We start from the raw sequence: 8,631 nt of genomic DNA on the forward strand, positions 1-8,631 counted from the left end.
TTCTGCCAATTAAGTTTTCGAGGGCTGGTTTCTTTTCCCATGATAAAACGCCTTCTGTTTCGACTGCCAAACCTCTCAGGGGAGCATTTGCAACCGTTTGGCACCATTTTTGAGTGAATTGCCGAAAGTCAGATTTTTGCTGAAATTGTGACCCCGGGTCTTAGGGATTTTTTGAAAAAAATCATTTTCTGCCGGTTAAGGATGTTGTGTCCTGTGATAAAAAGCCTTCTGTTTCGACCGCCAAACCTCTCAGGAGAGCATTTCCAACCGTTTGGCACCATTTTTGAGTGAATTGCCGAAAGTCATATTTATGATGAAATTGTGACTCCGGGGCTTAGGGATTTTTTCAAAAAAATATTTTTCTGCCGGATAAGGATTTTCTGTCCTGTGATAAAAAGCCTTCAGTTTCGACCGCCAAACCTTTCAGGGGCGCATTTGCAACCGTTTGGCACCATTTTTGAGTCAATTGCCGAAAGTCAGATTTAAGGTGAAATTGTGACCCCGGGGCTTAGGCATTTTTTCAAAAAAATCATTTTCTGCCGGTTAAGGATGTTCTGTCCTGTGATAAAAAGCCTTCTGTTTCGACTGCCAAACCTCTCAGGGGAGCATTTGCAACCGTTTGGCACCATTTTTGAGTGAATTGCCGAAAGTCAGATTTTTGCTGAAATTGTGACCCCGGGTATGAGGGATTTTTTGAAAAAAATCATTTTCTGCCGGTTAAGGATGTTCTGTCCTGTGATAAAAAGCCTTCTGTTTCGACCGCCAAACCTCTCAGGAGAGCATTTCCAACCGTTTGGCACCATTTTTGAGTGAATTGCCGAAAGTCAGATTTATGATGAAATTGTGGCCCCGGGGCTTAGGGATTTTTTCAAAAAAATTTTTTTCTGCCGGATAAGGATTTTCTGTCCTGTGATAAAAAGCCTTCAGTTTCGACCGCCAAACCTTTCAGGGGCGCATTTGCAACCGTTTGGCACCATTTTTGAGTCAATTGCCGAAAGTCAGATTTTTGATGAAATTGTGACCCCGGGGCTTAGGGATTTTTTCAAAAAGATGTTTTTCTGACAGTTAAATTTTCGAGGGCTGATTTATTTTCCTGTGATAAAAAGCCTTCTGTTTCGACAGCCAGACATCTCAGGGAAGCATTTGCAAACATTTGGCACCATTTTTGAGTCTATTGCCGAAAGTCAGATTTTGATGATATTGTGACCCCGGGGCTTAGGGATTTTTTCAAAAAAATCTTTTTCTGCCGGTTATGTTGTCGAGGGCTGATTACTTTTCCTGTGATAAAAAGCCTTCTTACACACCATTTTTGTGTGAATTGCCGAAAGTCACTGTCAGGGAACTGCCATCGGAGCCGAGAGGAGAGATAAGGCTCCCCAATGATGCCGGAGAGGGAACTAGCAAGGAGAGAGAGAGAGCTTCCTCTGGGGAAGGAAATCAAGGTGACACCAGGAAGAAAGGAGAGGTTGAGAGTACTTCGGAGGGAAGGCTCCGAGACTCTTCCAGTGAGATCAGTGGGGAGAGCGCAGGACCTCCGCTTGGCACGCCTACTCTGCGCAGAAGGCTTCCGCGCAGAGAAGATAGGCGCAGACTTGCTGTCAAGGAATTCTTATGTTGGAAGAAGTTCAGGAAATGCCCACTGACGGATTCTGCCAGTGACTGAGACAGTCGCGCTGTTAGGGCTGTCAAACCGGGGAAAGGTTCAGCCATACAACCAGCTTGGAGCAGTTTGGAATTTACGCACAAGCAACCCCAATTCCCATTACAGCAATCCGTCAGTCCTCTAAGTTGCTTGTGCGCAGAGCAGCAGGGGCAGCATCATGAGTCAAACCGGAGGAGCCGGCGCCGGAGAGGGGGCCAGAGGAGGACCAACTCTGGAGGAGAGAAACAGAGATTTGGAACAGCAACTGGCTCTACTAGCGGCGCGGCTGGATGAAAGGCGGACTCAGGATGCCCAGGGGAAGCCCACCCCCATCACAAGGAAGGTACCAGGACTAGTGCAGAAGTTTGGGGGCAATCCCAGCGATTATAATGCATTTAAGACAGAAGTGCAGTACGCTCTGGACCTGCAGTATGATGACTTTGTAGACGATGGGGGAAGGGTCGCTTTTGTGGTAGGGCACCTGGAAGGGGGGGCCCGAGATTGGATTAGACCCTTAATGGCGGCGGAGAATGCTGCCTTGAAGGATTTGAGAAATTTTTTTAGCGCCATGGACCATATGTTCTCTAGTGATGTGAAGCAAAGCGTGACCCGCAAAGAACTGATGGGGTGCAAACAAGGGAACCAGTCAGTGAGAGAGTACTGGTCGCGATTTGCGATGCTGATCCATAAACTTGGTTGGGAACTGAGTTCAGAACCAGTGCAAATGTTATTTGAGGAAGGCTTATCCCCTTGGGTGAGAGATGAACTTTCCCGCTCGCCCCGTCCGGAATCGATGGACCAGCTGACCAAGAGGGCGCTTGCTGTGGGAGTACGGCAAGAGGCGCACGCTCTAGAAAGGCGGGAAGGGAGAGCAGAGCGTTGGTATGACAACCGCATTCCGGACGTGCCGGAGCCAACTGCGCCGCCCGCGGAACCAATGGAGATTGGAGGAGTGCGCGCGGGGGGGGTTTCAAACTCCAGCGAGGTTCGTAAGAAGGAGGGGAAAGCGAATAAGAAGTGTTTCCTCTGCCAGCAGCCGGGACATTTTGCCAGATTCTGCCCTCAGAAAAAGGCGTGGCAAGGAATGGTGGGGGCAGTTGGGAGTGAGGAGGAAAGAGATAAGGAGCAGGGAAACGGCAATGCTTGGCTGCAGGAGAGCGGGCACAGCAGCCAGGCGAGCAACCAGTAGAAGTGCCCAAACCAGACCCTCCCCGAGCAGCCATAGCCATAGAGGTGGTGCTAGAACTCCCCAACGGACACCCAATTAAGGTGAAGGCGCTGCTGGATTCAGGCAGCTCTTGCAACTTCTTTAGCAAGGATTTTGCGCTAGAACACCAGCTCCACGTGGTGCCTCTAGAACACCCCTTGCAAGTATCAACCATTGATGGGAGAGAACTCTTGGGGGGGGGAAGTAACCCACCAGACCCCTCCCATGAAAATGACGGTCTCCAGACACACAGAGACAATTGCCTTTCACCTAGCCACATTAGCAGGACCACCAATCATACTGGGAATGGGTTGGCTGGCACTGCACGATCCAGTAGTAGGGTGGCACCAGCGGACAGTCACCTTTGGGTCAGCCCACTGCGTAGAGCACTGCCGCGGGGGGGAAACCCCGAGGATGGCAGTAGCCAGGGTGGCAGGGATGGCGGTAGGAGAAAAGGGGAGGGTACCACCTCAGTACGCTGACTTGGAAGAAGTCTTCAGCGCGAAGGAGACAAATAGGCAACCCCCTCACAGGCCCTTTGACTGTCAGATCAACCTACTCCCAGGGGCTCAGCTGCCAGTGGGTAAGCTGTATGCCATGTCAGACAGGGAGATGCAGGAGTTGCGGACGTTTATTGACAAGAACCTGAAGAGGGGTTTCATACGAGAATCAAGAGCGGTGGGGGGCAGTCCAGTGTTCTTTGTGGACAAGAGAGACTCCAAAGAGCCCAGGTTGGTCGTAGATTACCGGGCCTTGAACCTGGTGTCGGAACCAGTGACCTTCCCAATGCCCAGAATTGACGACATTTTGACCAGGGTAAGGAAAGGGAAGGTGTTTACCAAGTTGGACCTTCGAGGGGCATACAATTTGATAAGGATGAGGGAGGGGGTGAATGGAAAACCACCATGTTCACTCCTCTGGGGGCCTTTGAGTACTTAGTTATGCCTTTCGGATTACAATCAGGCTCAAGCACATTTCAAGCTTTCATGCACCACGTGCTGGGGTCCCTGCTGTACAAGAATTGCGTGGCTTTCTTGGACGACGTGCTAATCTACTCGGAGAATGAAGAGCAGCATGTAAAGGACGTCAGGGAAGTGCTGAAAAGACTGCAGGAGCACCAGCTGTGGGTCAAACTGGAGAAGTGCCAATTCCACGCCTGAGAGGTGGAGTTCCTGGGTTACAGGTTGTTGGACAAAGGCTTAGCCATGGACCCAGGCAAGGTGCAGGCAGTGCTAGAATGGAAGACTCCCAAGAACCGGAAGGACGTACAGAGGTTCCTGGGGTTTGGAAACTTCTATAGGAAGTTCATCAAGAACTTCGCCCATTTAACGGCACCCATAACCGATTGCCTCAGCAGCAAGAAGAAGTTTGAATGGACGGAAGAGGCTCAGCAGTCCTTTGAAAAGCTAAAAAGGGCGTTCTCTTCGGAAGAGCAACTCTTACACGTGGATCTGCAGAAGCCGATGAGGCTGGAGACTGACGCGTCAGACAGAGCAGTGGGAGCCGTATTGCTCCAGCCGGGAAATCGGGGAGTGTGGAAGCCGTGCGCCTTTTTCTCAAGGAAGCTGAACAAGTCAGAACAAAACTACACGGTGTATGACCGGGAACTGCTGGCAATTCACGAGGCTTTTCGCCGCTGGAGACATTTTCTAATAGGTGCACAGCACAAGAGCCAGGTGTGTACGGACCATAAGAACCTGGAATATTGGAGGACTGCACGAGTCCTGAACCAAAGACAGGTGCGATGGGCACAGGAGTTTTCCAAGGTTTTTTTGAGATTAGGTACGTGCCTGGGAAGGAAAACGTCAGAGCAGGTCTCTTTCCCGCAAACCCGAGTACTTGGAAGGAGAGGGAGTGCCGGAAGTACGTCATGTCATACCCGAGGACCGATGGTTGTGTGGGGGAGTGTTGGTAGGGAGACAAGAACTAGCCGGGTTGACGAGGGATGACCAGTACGCCCAAACCAAAATCAGGAAGATCCGAGATGCAGAAGAAAATCAGGGGGGGTTGAGGTTAAGGAGGGGGCTTTGTACTATAAGGGTGCGTTGTACATACCCGAAGGGGACTTGAGGAGAAGAATACTCAAACAATTTCATGACAACCCCACAGCGGGACATTTCGGTCAACACAAAACCATGCTGCTAGTCACCAGGCAGTTCTGGTGGCCAAGGGTGAGGGAAGATGTGAGGGAATACGTACGGGGGTGCGAGTGCTGCCAGCGAGCTAAAGGGGAGAGGGCAGCACCCGCGGGGTTACTGGAACCCTTACCCACACCAGAGAAACCATGGGAAGTGGTATCAATTGATTTTATGACCGATTTACCGAAGACCAGGGGGAAAACAGCAGTAATGGTGGTAGTTGACTTGATGACCAAAATGTGCCATTTTATTGCTTGCTCGCATGCAGTGACAGCAGAGGAAACAGCTAGGCTGTTTGTAGATCATGTTTTCAGGTTGCATGGCGCCCCCTTGAGGGTTTTGTCCAATAGAGGCAGGCAATTTACTTCCAGATTCTGGAGGAAGCTCATGAGCGTGCTGGACGTCGAGGTGAGCTTCTCGACGGCCAGACACCCAAAGACCAATGGACAAGCAGAAAGAGCTAATAGCATACTTCAACAGTACCTACGCTGTTACGTCAACGAAAGAGAGAACGATTGGGTGGACAAACTAGCGCTGGCTGAATTTGCATACAATAACGCGGAACATGTGTCCACGGGGATGAGTCCATTCATGGCCAATTACGGGTGTCATCCCAGGGCCTTCCCAGGGGAGGGGGAGGGAAGGTGGAGTGTACCGGCGGCTGAACAATTTGTGGAAGAAATGGAGGCTTTACACCAACAACTTAAGGTTAACCTGGAGAGGGCAAAAGAAGCGTACAAGAGGCAGGCAGACAAGCACCGCAGAGAAGGGGAAACTATAAGAGTGGGGGACCAGGTGTGGTTGTCTACCCAAGGGTTACCGTTCAAAGGGGGTGTAAGAAATTACGGCCAAGGCGCTTGGGACATTTCGAGGTAACACAACAGGTGAATCCTGTGGCCTTTAGACTCAAATTGCCCTCCAACAGGAAACTGCACCCGGTGTTCCACAGGTCCTTACTCTCACCGTACAGGAAAGGGAGGGAATTTCTGGGACAAGAAAGAGAAACACCAATGCATCCACGGATGGAGGAAAGGGAACTCAGTGGTCATGCAGCTGAAATTCTCGATTCAAGGTGGAGAGGGAGGCAAGTGGAATATTTGGTGGTTTGGGAGGGGGAGTCGGAATCGGAGAACACATGGGTTCCAGCAGAAGAGATCAGGGATGAGTATCTGCAGGAGGAGTTTCATCGCAGGTTCCCGAGGAAGCCCAAATCACTAGGGAGGTTCTGGGTGGAGCTATTTGGCCCCACGGATGATGAAGAAGAGTTTGTGGGATTTCCCGCCTCCGAAGAGGAGGAAGGGGGGTTATCCGAGGGAGAGGAATCCGACTGGGGAGATTGGGCAGCGGAAAGAGACAGCAGCAGGTGGAGAGAGGTGTTTGAATCATCAGAGGGAGGGGATAGCTCCTTCCAGGGGTTCCCCGCATCACTGTCCAAGGAACGGACGGGGGAGGGGGAGGGCCCTGGGAGGGAGGTGGATGTCAGGGAACTGCCATCGGAGCCGAGAGGAGAGGTAAGGCTCCCCAATGATGCCGGAGAGGGAACTAGCAAGGAGAGAGAGAGCTTCCGCTGGGGAAGGAAACCAAGGTGACACCAGGAAGAAAGGAGAGGCTGAGAGTACTTCGGAGGGAAGGCTCCGAGACTCTTCCAGTGAGATCAGTGGGGAGAGCGCAGGACCTCCGCTTGGCACGCCTAGTCTGCACAGAAGGCTTCCGCGCAGAGAAGATAGGCGGAGACTTGCTGTCAAGGAATTCTTATGTTGGAAGAAGTTCAGGAAATGCCCACTGATGGATTCTGCCAGTGACTGAGACAGTCGCGCTGTTAGGGCTGTCAAACCGGGGAAAGGTTCAGCCATACAACCAGCTTGGAGCAGTTTGGAATTTACGCACAAGCAACCCCAATTCCCATTACAGTCACATTTTTCCTGAAATTGTGACCCCGGGGCTTAGCGGTTAAGTTGTTGAGGTCTGATTTCTTGTCCTGTGATAAAAAGGCTTATGTTTTGATCGCCAAACCTTTCATGGGAGCATTTGCAACCGTTGGGCACCATTTTTGAGTGAATTGCTGAAAGTCAGATTTTTTCTGAAATTGTGACCCTGGGGCTTAGGGATTTTTTCAAAAAAATCCTCTTCCGCCGGTTAAGTTGTCGAGGTCCGATTTCTTGTCCTGTGATAAAATACCTTCTGTTTCGACCGCCAAACTTTTCAGTGGAGCATTTGCATCCATTTGGAACCATTTTTGAGTGAATTGCCGAAAGTCAGAATTGCAGAAAGTCAGAAAGACCCCGGGGCTTAGGGAATTTTTCACAAAAAATCTACTTCCGCCAGTTAAGTTTAACCATTCCTCTTCCTTTCTCCTACTTTCTTTTTTAAAATATTTCTTAATTTTTCACAGAGACTCTTCAAAACCAACAAGCGTTGTCTGTGCATCACATATGCTTTTCAGATAACCTGTATATTTCCCCCAGTCCTCGATAAACTTTTGGTCTTTCTGCTATCAAATCTTCCCAGTCAGTTTATCCAATTCCGCATATTCAGTCAGTTTCATTCTCCATTCTTCCACACTTGGGATTTCTTCCTGCTTCCATCTTTGCACCAGAAGTATTCTTGCAGCTGTTACAGCGTATTGGAAAAGTTTACAATCTTTTCTATTAATTTCATTACCTACCAATCCTAGTAAGAAGGCTTCTGGTTTTCTAACAAATGTATATCTCAACATCTTTTTCAATTCCTTATATATCGTTTCCCAGAATCCTTTCACCATTTTGCATTCCCACCACATATGATAGAAAGTTCCTTCTTTTTCTTTACATTTCCAACACTTGTTACATGTTTTATACATTTTACCTAATTTAACTGGCGTTATGTACCATCTATATACCATTTTCATTACATTTTCCTTCAACGCGGTACACGCCGTAAATTTTAACCTTTCATTCCATAATTTCGTCCAATCATCATATTGTATATTATAACCAAAGTCTCTGGCCCAATGTATCATTACTGATTTCACCTCTTCATCTTTTGTATGCCATTCCAACAACATTCTATACATTTTAGACAAATTTTTATACTCATTATTCAATACCTCTATTTGAAATTTTGATTCTTTTCCTTCATATCCACACATTTTACAGTCTTTTTTAAACATTTCACTAATCTGGTAGTAGTGCAACCAATCATAAACAAATTCTTTCACCTCTTCATAAGTCTTCATTTTCCATTTCCCCCCCTCTCTTATTATCAATTCTCCATAAGTTATCCCCCTCCCCCTCATGTTAATCTTTTTCACACTCATCACTTCCAATGGTGAAAGCCAATGGGGGAGTCTTGGTTCCAACCAATTTTTATACCTCTCCCACACCTCTATCAATGATCTTCGGAAGATGTGGTTTTCAAATCCTTTATGAATTTTTTTTCTTTTCATACCACAGATATGCATGCCACCCGAATCTATTATCAAATCCTTCTAAATCTAACAACTCTCCATTCACTAATTTAATCCATTCCTTTAAGAAACAGAGGCATGATGCTTCATAATATAGTTTCAAGTCTGGCAGGGCGAAGCCACCTCTCTCTCTCTCTCTCTCTCTCTCTCTCTCTCTCTCATCTGTTAATAACTTAAACTGAATCCTTGGCTTCTTGCC

Source organism: Podarcis gaigeae (genome assembly GCF_964106915.1).
Source record: "Podarcis gaigeae genome assembly, chromosome: 8".
NCBI classification, from domain to species: Eukaryota; Metazoa; Chordata; class Lepidosauria; order Squamata; family Lacertidae; genus Podarcis; species Podarcis gaigeae.